Source organism: Protopterus annectens, chromosome 5.part0, assembly GCF_019279795.1.
Source record: "Protopterus annectens isolate FY-2018-M chromosome 5.part0, PAN1.0, whole genome shotgun sequence".
Lineage (NCBI taxonomy): Eukaryota > Metazoa > Chordata > Ceratodontiformes > Protopteridae > Protopterus > Protopterus annectens.
Window position 1 is genome coordinate 267,328,685 of NC_056735.1, and position 14,563 is coordinate 267,343,247.

Here is a 14,563-nt window from a genome sequence, read left to right on the forward strand (position 1 = left end):
ATGTCAGGGACTTGTTTCATGCTTATTTTACTAAAAATAAAAATTGATGCTGTGGGGGCTCGAACCATGACTGCCTACTCTTCAGCTGACGTCTCTACAGGTACGCTATTGCTTTTTGGCTTACTTTGCATAGTTAGTTCTTATATGCTTTTCCACTTACTGCTAACTGTGGCTGAGCTACAGGCATGCCCGTGCAAACGAGCGCACTCACGGGCAAACATCTTTACAATTTAAAAAAAATATATAACATGTTCATTTATATATTTTATGTTCATAGTCTGTGGGGGCATGTGTTGTGTTGTGTTTATTCACATTTCCATGGACTCTGTCGTGCGTGTTTACTTTGGGCACTTTTACTCTTCTGGGGGCATGTCCGCTTGCAGGGCTCGGCCTACGGACATGCCCCCTACTGTCTTCCACGGACCGTGTTAGCCTTAGGTGTGATTCAGCATGCCCTCATGCATATGCATGACATGCTGTTGTCACACCATTTAACTGCAGCCTCTGAGTAAGCCTTGTATCTCTTACACGGAGGCTTCGTGAATCCTGCCCTATATCTCATCAAGATATAAAAAATCAGTATAAAACATTTTACTGATAACTCAGGTTTAAATATTGTAGAAATGCTGCACACGCACATACACAGATATATATATATATATATATATATATATATATATGGATCCCTATCACAACACCGACACGCCACAAACCCTACACCCAAAACACCGAAACCAAAAGACCGAAAACGCACAAAACCAACAACTCACAAAACCGAACACCATAACACCGACACCCAAAACACCGACACACAAAACGTAAACTACACATTACACACAACTATACATGCACTAACCGTAACCCAAACCCTAACCCTAAGGTCGGACACTACCGCACACTTATCCTACCCGCACCCTAACCCTAACTCACTTAACCCGCCACTAAACCTACAGTCCGTCACTATCGCACACTTACCCTATCCGCTCTCTAACCCTAACTCACTTAACCCGCCCTTAAACCTAAACTCCGTTACTATTGCACACTTACCTTACCTGCACCCTAAGTCCGACACTACCGCACACTCACCTTTTCCACACCCTAACCCTAAATCCCTCACTATCTCACACTTACCTGTCCGCTCCCTAATGCTAAATTCCTCACTATCGCACACTTACCGACTCGCGCTCACACGTTGCCCATGTCGGTGTTTCGGCTGTCGGGATTTCACCTTGTCGATCATTTCTCTTGTCGGTCTTCTCGAGTCGGTCTTCTGAGCGTCGGTGTTTTGGTGTGTCAATCAAGTCACGGGGACCCATATATAAATATATATATATATATATATATATATATATATATATATATATATATATATATATACACATATATATAGTATATATTTATTTATATACATCTATAGATATAGATAAATATATATCTATATCTATAGCTATCTAAAATTCAGCCAAGCTAGAGTTTTCACTGTGTGAAACCTTAAACCTCCTGTAATAAAAACTAATGGGATATATGCAAATGATCTTTTAAGGGCATTAAGTATTTCAGCTACATGGCTTTTGTGTTCATGACTTTTTTTTTGACTTTTTAAGTCTGTATAGCTACATTCAGAGCAATAAAAGCAAACTCCAATAGCTGTGAGCAGGTATATTTTGGAAATTTTATTGACTTTATCAGCATAGCATAAGTGCTTAGTTAGGCTATACTTCAGAAACACAGGATTTTTAAACACAATTATGCTCATAAACATTTAGGTACTTGCCAAATATCCCAACTAACATCAAAACCAAAGGGTAAAAAAGTCATAGAGAGAAACCATTCAGTAAAAACTGCAAGAAAAACCCAGCCATTACAGGAATTTTAAGGTTTCCCACAGTGAAAACTCTGGTTTGGCTGGGTTTTTCTTGCAATTTTTGTGGTTTGTCTGTGTGACCTTTCTACCCTTTGGTTTACAGACAGCTAGATAGCTAGCTATACATATGCCTAGATATGGGTCTACCTGAAAACACCGAACGCTGACAACGCCGACAACGAGATAACCGACACCGGAAGATTGACAACGGAGATGACCTATAATTGAAAATCCCGACGCTGAGAACATCGACATGTTAAGGTAAGTGTGTGATAGTGATGGACATTAGGGTCAGGGTGCGGGTAAGATAAGTGTGTGATATTGACAGACTAAGGTTAGGGACGGGTTAAGTGAGTTAGGGTTAGGGCATGGGTTAGGTGAGTGTGCGATAGTGACAGACCTCAGGGTTAGGGTTTGGGTTAAGGTTAGTGCATAGACAGTTGTGTATGTAAGCTTTAGTGTAGGTTTGTAAGGTTTTTGGTGTGCTTGTGTTGTGTGTGTGTTTTATGGAAAAGGTATTTGTTTTCTTTTGTTGATTGTCGGGATTGTGGTTTGTCGGGCATGTGATGTTTCGTATTTTTGAACTTTCGCTTTTGTGGTGTCGGTTATCTCGTTGTCAGTGTTTTTGAGTGTCGGTGTTTTCAGGTAGACCCCTAGATATACATAGCTAATACTGGTATGTCCTGTATGAATAAAGAAAACATCATGGAGAAGAATATTACCTACACCTTTGGAAAACTATTGCATTTCACCACACAGATCATTTACTATCTTAGGTCTTCCTAGCACAAAAGCTGTCATAGTAATACTTGCTCTATAGCTTGAAGTACGCAATGATTTAGTGCAATATTGTGTACCCAGGAGACTTGAGTAGCTATTATCTAATATCTATTACCTTCCATGTTATGTATCCAACTAATGTTTTAGTATACATTATCCAGAGTAATATAACCTACCATACAACCTACAAGCCAACATTCTATACAACTATTGCACTGTATGTATTCTGTTGTCCATTAAAAGCTTATTTGAACATTTATAAGTCCTTTGCAACTAGATTTTCTTATTAAAATAATTTTAACTTGTGAAGTACCTACATTTTGCTAGCATTTCAGAATATTTCAAATGTTGTGTGAAGCTTAGCGGAAGTCAACATATATTATCAATCTCTATGAAGCAAAAGGACAGGAAAAATGTTTGTGGGCTCTGTTAAGTTACTATACCAACAAATATGGCCAGCATTCCAAATGTGAGATAAAAATAATCCAATTTTTTTTTTCATAATGAAGCAGTTGTACTTGTGGAAGTCCTGTTGCAGGTTGTGGTCTCTTTTAAGTTACACAAGCCAAGCTATGCACTGGAGCAAAAATACTTTTTTTTAAGATTTTTATTTTCTTTAAGGAAGGGAAAAAAAGGTGGAGATGTCTTGGTCTTCAGCCAAAAGAGACTCTCACCAAGGCTGCTAAAGCAACATGATGCACAAGAGCTTCTTCATGTCCAAGTAACTATCAGTATGTTCCTGTACCATATAAAGTAACCATCAGTATGGCCCTGTACCATATAAAGTAACCATCAGTATGGTCCTGTACCATATAAAGTAACCATCAGTATGGTCCTGTACCATACAAAGTAACCATCAGTATGGCCCTGTACCATATAAAGTAACCATCAGTATGGTCCTGTACCATATAAAGTAACCATCAGTATGGCCCTGTACCATATAAATTAACCATCAGTATGGCCCTGTACCATATAAAGTAACCATCAGTATGGTCCTGTACCATATAAAGTAACCATCAGTATGGTCCTGTACTATACAAAGTAACCATCAGTATGGCCCTGTACCATATAAATTAACCATCAGTATGTCCCTGTACCATATAAAGTAACCATCAGTATGGTCCTGTACCATATAAAGTAACCATCAGTATGGCCCTGTACCATATAAAGTAACCATCAGTATGGTCCTGTACCATATAAAGTAACCATCCGTATGGCCCTGTACCATATAAAGTAACCATCAATATGGCCCTATACCATATAAAGTAACCATCAGTATGGTCCTGTAGCATATAAAGCAACCATCAGTATGGCCCTGTACCATAGAAAGTAACCATCAGTATGGTCCTGTACCATATAAAGTAACAATCAGTATGGCCCTGTACCATATAAAGTAACAATCAGTATGGCCCTGTACCATATATTTGCTAGCTATAGAATGCCCTATATAACACAAAGGCCACAATGCCAATCTACAGGAACTAGAATCATTTGGTATTAACTCTTTCACTCTCATGGAGCTCAGGAAGTTTGCACTGTAACTTTCAATGGGTGGAGCCTAAGCCTTTTGACAGAATCAAATGATGTCCTCACATTTCAAACAAATATTAATATCTCTGGAAGGGGATAGGGGTTATGAGATTCATAGGTTCATAGGTAGGTACTAGGCTATTGGCCCTAGGGCCTATACAAGCCTAGCCAAAAAGGTACCCTGGCTTTCGCCACCTAAGAAATGTATTTTCCTGTGCCCCTGTCAAGCAGAACCACAGAAGTGATCCCCGGGGTGAATTTCCTATTACCCATCCAATCATCAATATTTTTCTTGAAGAGTGCTAATGAGGAGCTCTGTTTGACATAGATAGGTAGTTTGTTCCAGAGTATGGGAAGTCTCTGGGACAGGAATCTATCTCTCCAGCATGTTCTGTTTATTGTGGTGACAAGGTTTAGGTCCCTAAAGCATGTTGCTCAGAGGGATTGGGATTTCTTTAAGTGGAGCATGTCCAACAGCTCTGGGTTTGACATAGCTTTGTATGTTAGGCAGAGATCGCCCCTGAGTAGGCAATATGTGACGGAGTAAAGCTGGAGTTTTTTGAGTTGGTCTGTGTAAGGCATCTGTTTGAGGCCAGTAATCCTCTTTGTGAGGTATTTTTGCGGCCTTTTCTGTTGTTGTAGATGTCTTGTGAGGTACATACCAAAAGGGGAATTATACTCTATAATGGGTCTAATGAGTGACGAGTAGAGGGGAACAATGACCTCTTTTTTCTGGATGAGAAACCTTTTGTGATGAGGTGTGCCATGTAGTAGGATTTCCTGACCACTGTGGCAATGTGATTATCAAAGGAGAGACTACTGTCTACCTGTGTCCCAAGGTCTCTTATCATTTTTGGTGTTAAGTAGACTACCACCTATGTGGTAGTTCATGAGTACAGAGTTTTTACCAAAGGGCATGACAATGCACTTTTTGGCATTGAGCTTGAGACCATGGCTTTGACACCAGGCATCTGTCTCAGTGAGGCACTTTTGTAGGATGTCCACATCGTTAGGAGTTTTGAATATGTCTCCTAGTTTGCAGTCATCTGTGAATTTAGTTAGCCAAAGGCCTTCTGTGCTAGCCTGTACTTCAGAGAAGTAGATACCAAACAGGAGAGGCCCCAGGTCTGAACCCTGTGGTACTCCACTTGTTAATGGTCTGAAGTCTGATTTGGAGTCTGCTACTTTCACAGTGTGCATTCTGTCAGTAAGCCAGTTGGCAACCCATCTTGTGACATATGGATTTATACCTAGTTTAGTGAGTTTATCTATAATTCCAGAGTGGGGGATGGTGTTGAATGCCTTAGCGAGATCTAGATAGGCTGTGTGAACCACCTTACCCTCATCTATGGCTTTGGTGACTACTTCAAAGAAGTCTATCAGGTATAGGAGACATGATCTGCCTTTTACAAACCTGAACTGTGTGGGGTCCAGAGTTTGGAGATTTTTAATGTCTTTCTTTCTGAGTTCCATAATGATACATTCCATGGCCTTGCAGACCAGGCTCGTCAGGCTAATGGGGCGGTAGTTCCCGGGGTCTGTTGTGGCCCCCCCCTTTGTGGAGTGGGATAACCGTCACGGTGTGCCATTCAATGGGCACAAAGCCTGAGGTGAGACTATAATTGAACATGATACTTAGGTGGGGTGCCAGTTCATTCTGTAGTTCGTGTAAAAGGCAGCCTGGGATGTTGTCAGGTCCCATGGATGCTGTGTTCTTGGCATTGGAGAGTGAGGTTTTTACCTGTGCAGCTGTGATTACAGGAACTTTGCATTCTTCTGGTATAAAGATGGGCCCTTTAGGGGGTGAGAGGGGGATAAAGTTAGCACTGAACCTATCTGCCAGGATGTTGGCAATATCAGTTGGTTCTGTATATTTAGTGTCATTGTGCTTTAACTCAGAGCAGATCTGAGTGTTGCCATTGAGATTCTTGACATAGCTATAGAATGCTTTGTGGATGTCTTTAGAATCAGTGGCGATTTTGTTTTCATAACTAGCTTTGGAGGATTTTATGAGGGATCTCAGCTTCTTACTGAGGCTGACCAGGGAGTTCCTCCAATTGTGTGATTTTACTCTTTTTTGCAACAGTTTCTTTCTTCTGTTTTAAAGTTTGTTTATGGCAGAAGACCACCAGAATGACTTCCTTTTTTTGGGAGGATAGCATCTTGGTTCTGTTAGGGATAGCATGATCCATGCACTCGTGTAAGTGCTTATAAAGTGCATTTGTGTATAATTCAGCAGTCGTACCTCTATTGTCCATCTGCATGGGTGTTGTGAAGTTTGCCACTTCTGTCTTAAGAAGCGTGAAGTTGGCTTTGGAGAAATGATGTGGATGTCTAGGGAGGGAGAAGTATAAATGGCAAACTCTTCAGCACAAGCTATTTTTTATAGTGGTAGTATTCTTTAGGTTCTAGGTCTTAAACTGAATTTTATAACTCACAGTAAACACATTAACTATTACATTTACAGTATTTTGTAAACAACTTAAACTATCTCAGCAAACACTCAAGTTACACACATAATTTCAGCAGCATTTTATTCATCTAGCTGAGAGCTTTCATTTGAAGCTAAGGAGTTCTGCCTGTGTTATGTGGTTGTTGAGATATTTAGAAAAATGTGAACATTTTATGTATATAAATTATCATAAAAAACAGTTAATATCTATTTACCTGCACTAGACAAAGTCCATTATTAATGCAGTTGAGTTTGCTATGGTGTAAGCTTTAAGATGAAATATTTTAAAACCTTGTACATACCATAGTTTTGGAATTATTGATGTAAATATGAATGAACAATATTTGACGCCTAGAGGCGCCAGTAGGAGTTAACTGCAGATGCACCTGGAGGCATCACTCTGATGTAATGAATTAAATACCATTTTTCTAGGTGATTTACACTGTCCAGCTATACATTGGGCAACCTATACCACTACTAGTGCACAAGCACAAAGAGTCCTGGACTTTGTCAATACAAATGTCCTGGAACAATTAATTTGAGTACCCACTAGGAGAACAACATCTTGGATTTTGTCCTTACTAATATGGTAGCATCTTGCACCATGCTTTGTGTTATCTTACTTAATTAATTTGTAACTGTGACAGCATCACCCTCCATCTTGCTATTATTTATTATTTATTTATTTATTGACATTTGTTGCCCGGGAAAGTCCGATTGGGTCAGAAACCCATTTTCAGCAGAGGTCCAGGAAGAAAAGCTCCAGAAATGAGAAAACAAAAGTGATAATAACAGTAAACATATAACATCCAGTTATAAACAATATAGGATAAAACATGTGATACAATGTTAGAACTGAAAAGGGCAAAAATTTAGCATTACATAATTTCTTTAAAAGTAATATATAATAGGTTGCTACTAAAAGAAGAAACGTTAGATAGTTCTAGAGAAGAAATGGTTGATCTTAAGGAAAAATAGTGTACGTGAGATGAGTGACAGGGTATGAGTTAAAGTAATGTTTGAGTGCAAAAGGGTAGGTTCAAGTGAGGTGTAAAAGTGGGGATATGTTGTTATCTTAAGAAAAGAGTGGGTGGAAGTGGATGAAAAGGATAAAGGATATGGGATGAAAAAAGAAATATAAAGTTAGTAGAGCAATGGGAGGAAAAAGACAAAATTAAGATAGGAAGGCAAGGACATTGCTGTCTGTTGTCAGGCAACTGAAGATCCAAGAGATGAGTAAGTAGTTTTTTAGTGTAAACTTAAAATGTTTGGTACCGTCTATAGTGGTAGTGTTGTTAGTTTGTTCCATAGCTTAGCAATGGCATAGGAGTAACAGAGCAGAGATTTTTAGTAGGGATGTGGATATGCAGAATAGATTTTAAGGCAGGGCACTTATTAGGCTTGTATATTAGTTTATGTGCAGTTGGAAGTTGTAGGTAGTCAAGATAGTGAGGGAATTCAAGCCAGTTTAGCTGTTTAGGAGCCTTGCAGTGGCTCTTATTGCTGTTATATTTTATACATCTGATAATTTCTTGCCTCATTTAGCTATACCTTACCCTACTATTATCACTATACAGTCTCCTAACTACTCTTTCTCCCTTTTGCTTCTCCCTTATTCATACCCTACACTTTACTAATAAACACATATGTTTCTGTTTCCTACTTTCCCTGTCCTGTAATTCTCCTCCTGTTTCAATCTTGTTCTATAAAATATGCACACTAAGTACATTATAATAAACAAAAATGATTTAACTATCAAGCAGAATCATACTGATCTGAGTCATATAATTTTGCAAAGCCCACTTGTCTTATGTATGTAGTCGCCTTAGTAATATCTAATGTCTATAATTAATGTACAAGCATGTTTCATCCGATATATATAAAAAGGATGTGCTATCCATTATTGTATATTCTTTCTAGTATTGCTCTGTAATAAGGTAATGCAATATGCTAATTAACTCTTGAGCTTTTCACACCGGGCCTCCACTGAAAATGGGCACCCACCCATTTGGACTTTCCTGGTAAACAAATGTCAAATAAATACATAACTAATAATCTTCTTCACCTGTTAGTTCCGACCATATGGCCATCCCGTTTTAAATAAAAATAAAAACAGAGATCCCTTCCAACCAAGATACCTCTAGAACTTTTTCTAAGACAAACTATCTACACCTGAATGTTAAATTAGAAAGCTTCAAATCCCCAACAAACCTTGTTAACTCCACTGAATATTCTGAGGTGTACACCGCCACACTATACCAGTATGTCCGAACAAATGCAAGGCATATCCCAGAAACAACCCACATGGTAGAACCATAAGATTGTCAAGCTTTACAATAAAAGGAAGAGAATTTTAACTAAAAGTAAGAAGAGTAATTCCCATAATGATAGAGCCCTCATCAATGAAATAAACAAAAAACTCAGGAGCTTGATAAAATCCTGAAAAGCCAAGACTTGGGCTAAATTGGGTACCCAAGCGAAAGTCAATCTCAAGACCTTTTTAGTAATGCTCATAATCTTAAAAGCACAACACAGCAATGAACTGAGCTGATTGTGATGTTACTTACACTTAGGTTGAAGATATAGTAAATCTACTGGCCAATAAATTCAGCTCTAACTATACCCCCTCTCTCCCCTTCTACTGACCATCAAGATATACTGGAAACTGGCTTACCTCCAGCTGTCACAAAAGATCATGACCTAAAAGCTTAATCAAAAGCAAAAAATACAGTATCAGTGGGTCCTTGGATGCATCTTAAATAGCATGAAGCATGCTATACTTACCACCTTAACAATGCTGTTCAATCTCAGCCTCCACACAGGTTTTGTATCATTTGAAGAGAAAATAGCTACTATCATTCCCCCCTGCATAAGGGAGGGTCTTCCACAGACCCAAGCAATTACAGAACAATATTTCTGATCAGATTCATATGCAAAGCCATGGAAAGACTTATCATAGGACTAATCAATAAGGGAACAGGGAACCTCCAAACACTGGACTCATATCAGTTTGAATTTGTCAAGGGAGGTCATTTTTTCTCAGCCTGGTGGACATTTTTGAAAAGGTCACCAAAGCAAAAGATGAAGGTAAAATGGTGCACCATGCATACCTCAATCTGGCCATAATTTTGATACAATCTCCCATTCAGGCATAGTAGAACAGCTAAATAAACTGGGAATAAACTCCTATGTCACCTGCTGGATTGTGAACTGGCTCATGGACAGAATACAGAAAATCAATATGGGGAAGTTAGCTACACAAAGTGATCAGTCAGTATTGAAGTCCCCCAAGATTCTTTGCTGGGACCTCTTCTATTTGGCATCTACTTCTTGGAGGGGACTCTGGCTGACTAAGTTTACAGATGAATAGAAGCTAGGAGCAGTCACTGAATCCTCAAATTACTAATTTATCCTGCAGGAAGGTCTATTCCAAATAAATAACTGGTGCTAAAATCATGCACAGCATCTGGATGACAAAAAATGTATTAGAGTATCCTTTGGGAAGTCATCTAGCCCAAGAGACCACCACATTGATAATATGACCCTAAGATTTGAACCAGTAGTCAAGGATTTGGGAAGCTTATGTGGATAGTGACCAAATTTTTGACTAATGTGTCCATTATCATAAGAGAGTCCTTCTACATTGCACAGCTTGTGAACAAAGGGATTGCATCTAGATCTAGGGATATCATTGTCTCACTTTACTTAGACCTCATTAGGCCAATCATCAAGTATAATGCTACCTTTAACATGTATCTGCCTAGACACATGCAAGAACTGAAATGTCCATGGAGATACTTTACTAAAAGGATACAAGGCCCATGGGTGCCAGAACCATAGATCCAGGGGGATAACACAAAACACTTTATTTTAGCAACTTTCTAAGATTATACAAGCAATATTAAAATGTGTCCTGGTTTTGGGCCTTTGTCCCCCCCAAATACATTTTGGCTTTTTCCAGATTTCTTATGCTGCAAAGTTGAGAGATTTAGTTGAGTGTCAAGTGGATTTTACAATGACCTGAGAGCTTCACGGGAAGAAACGTTTAGTGCTACTTATGCTGAGCTATTTGCATTGTTAGTAGCACAACAGGTAGTATACTTGCTTTTGAAGCAGAAGGCTGTGGGTTCTACTCTCACAGTATGCAGATGGGTCGCTGATACTGTGTTGTACTTTAAAGGGAGTGGATGCTGCAGTGTTATGAATGTCCCCCTTTGGGGGAGTTACCTAGTAACAATGTTTCTGTTATCAGTTTGCCATCCATTCCCCAAAATTACTAGCTTATCATTTTTTTAATGTAGCATAGGCAATTTATTCTACAAGGGCAACAGGCACTTTATTTGTAGGTGAAACGATGAAATATAAAGTTGTTTGCTACCAGCAACCTTTTCATTAGTTAAAGATCCCTTTAATGTGGAATTATTTAGATGACTTAGTTCTGCAGAGATTTTTGCATATTTACTGATATTGGTGGATTGTAATGACAGAAATTTGAGTGGCTTTTTATGTTTGAAATTTTCTGAAATGAAAAGTTTTGTCATTATTGGTTCATACATTTTGTTTCATTGCTTACTAGAAGTTCATAGGTTCATAGGTTCATAGGTCAGTACTAGGCTATCGGCCTTAGGACCTATACAAACTTAGCCATAACAATTCCTTGGATATTTCTTCCCACAATATTTACTTCCCTGGACTCCTGTCTAGCAGGGCAACTGACATGATCCTCGGGGTGAATTTCCTATCTCCCATCCAATCATCAAGGTTCCTTTTGAAGAGGGCCAAGGAGGTGCTCTGCTTGACATGCATGGGTAGTCTATTCCAGAGTATGGGGAGTCTCTGGGCCAGGAACCTATCTCTCCAGCATGTTTTGTTCATTGTGATGATAAGGTTTAGATCCCTGGAGTGTGTGGCTCTGAGGGATTGGGATTTCTTTAAGTGGAGCATGTCCAACAGCTCAGGGTTTGACATAGCCTTGTATGTTAAGCAGAGATCACCTCTGAGTAGACAATATGCCACAGAGTATAGTTGGAGTTTTTTAGAAGTTCAGCATATGGCATCTGCTTTAGGCCTGTGATTCTTTTAGTGAGGTATTTCTGAGGCCTTTCCAGCTGTTGCAGATGTCTTGTGAGGTACATACCAAACATGGCGTTATACTCTATAATGGGTCTAATGAGGGATGAGTACAGTGGGACAATGGTCTCCTTTTTTCTAGTTGAAAAGCCCTTAGTGATGAGGTGTACCACATAGAAGGATTTCCTGACTGTTGTGGCGATATGGTTATCGAAGGTGAGACCACTGTCCACCTGTGTTCCTAAGTCTCTCATCACACTTTCAATGTTTAGTATACTGCCACCTATGTGGTAATTCATGGGTACATGTTTTTTTTCCAGAGGGGATAACTATACATTTCTTGGCATTAAGCTTGAGCCCATGGCTCAGGCACCAGGCATCTGTTTCTGTAAGGCCCTTTTGTAGAATATCCACATTATTTGGGGATTCAATAATGGCTCCCAGTTTGCAGTCATCTGCGAACTTTGTTAGCTGGAGTCCCTTAGTGTTGGCCTGTACTTCAGAGAAGTAGATGCCAAACAAGAGTGGTCCCAGGACTGAACCCTGAGGTACTCCACTTGTCACTTGTCTGGAGCTGGATTTGGAGTCAGCTACATTTACAGTCTGGGTTCTGTCAGTAAGCCAGTTGGCAACCCATTGAGTGACATAGGGATTTATGCCCAGCTTAGTAAGTTTATCTATGATTCCAGAGTGGGGGATGGTGTCGAAGGCCTTGGAGAGGTCCAGATAGGCTGTGTGGACCGCCTTACCCACATCCTCAGCTCTGGAGACTGATTCAAAGAAGTCAATCAGGTTCAGGAGACAAGATCGGCCCTTCATGAACCCAAACTGGGTGGGGTCCAGTGTTTGAAGGTTGCCAATGTCTTTGTTTATACGTTTCATGATAATGAGTTCCATGCCCTTGCAGATCAGGCTGATGAGATGGTAGTTCCCGGGATCCAAGGTGGATCCCTCCTTGATAAGTGGGATAACTGTAACTGCGTGACACTCAGTGGGCACGAAGCCTGAGGTGAGGCTATGATTAAACATGACACTTAGGTGAGGTGCTAGTCCATTTTGTAGTTCATGTAGTACACAGCCAAGGATGTCATCTGGTCCCATGGATGCTGTATTCTTAGCTTTGGAGAGTGCAGTTTCTACCTGTGTGGCCGTGATTACCGGAATTTGGCAATCTTTTGTTATTGAGATGGGTCCTTTAGGGGGTGAAAGGGGGGTGAAGTTGGCACTAAATTGATCTGCCAGGATATTGGCAATATCCTTGGGATCAGTGTATTTAATGCCATTATGTTGTAGCTCAGAGCAGATCTGAGCATTGCCATTTAGATTCTTGACATAACTATAGAATGCCTTGTGGTTATCTTTAGAATCGTTGGCAATTTTATTTTCGTAACTAGCTTTTGAGGATTTTATGAGGGATCTCAGCTTCATACTGAGGCTGGTGAGGGAGTTTTTTCCATCCTAGGATTTTCCTCTTTTCTGCAACAGTCTTCCTTCTGTTGTATAGTTTATTTATAATGGGACCACCAGATTGGCTTCCTTTTTTGGTAGAGAGCATCTTGGTTCTATTTAGGATGGCATGATTCATGCATGAGTGGATGTGCTCGTACAGTGCCAAACTACAAATTCTAGCAAGTGGTGCTGTTTTTAATACAATCAGGTTAATACAATCAGGAATGTGAATGAAAGAATGCATACATGTATGCTTGCTCACAGGAACAGGAGATCAAAATAGGGGAAGAGACCAGTCAACAATGGAGTCCCCTCAGGGTTCGGTGCTGAGACTTTTTCTGTTTGGCATATACATCTCAAAAGTAGAAGGAAATACCAAAGGGCTTTGGATGACTAAGTATGAGATGATGCAAGCTAGGAACAGTTATTGAGTCCCCAAATGACTTAGCCATCATGCAGGAAGGTTTGTCCCAAACAATAACTGATGCCAGAATCATGAATTGAAACTAAACTCCAAGAAATACATTGTCGTATCCGTTGGGAAGTCATCCACTCCAGGGAACTGCCAAATTAACAATGCCCCCTGAGAACTAACCCAGTTGTTTGGCATTTGGGAACTTGTGTGTATAGTAACCTAACTTTTGACTAACATGTGCCCAGAGTCATAAAAAAGTCATTCTATATTACGCAGCTTATAAACAAATTGATTCTGACTAGATCTAGAGATGTTATTGTCCCCTATTGCAAAGCCCTCATTAGGTCAATCATTTTGTATAATGTCCACTTTGGCATGTATCTCTCCAGATCCATGCAATAATTGGAATACCCACAGAGATAACTTACTGAAAGGATACAAGTCCTAAACAATAGGTCTTGCATGGACCACCTCAAAGATTTATCACTATACTCAGTATCCTACAGACTGCTTAAAGGTAACATGTCTGGCATACAAAGCATCGTCTGACCTAATACAGATGAACCTAATGAACATCAGCAAGTCAAATGACATCAGAAATACTCAGTCCAGGTATCTAAACTGAATGTTGTGGAGAGATGGATATATATCACAGAGGCTACCATTGTTCCAGAACAGACTATGCGTTCAAGTAAAACAAAGCTCATCCCTGTCCATATTCAAATGCAACTTGGTTCTAAGGATGGGTAATAGAAAATGTACTCCAGGATAGCCCTTCATGCCACTAATGGATAGAGGCAGTTCCTAAATGCTGCATCCCTTACATGGGTCCCCTCAAATTATCTATGGTAAGATCACAGTTATTTTCACTAGGGCTAATATACAATTATCAGCTATGGGATAGGTAAGACCAATCAGGGAATGTTAATTCAAGCACCAAAAGGGAAATTGGCTAAGCTTAAAATGTCCTCTAAGTGAACCTATATTATGATAGTAAATAGGT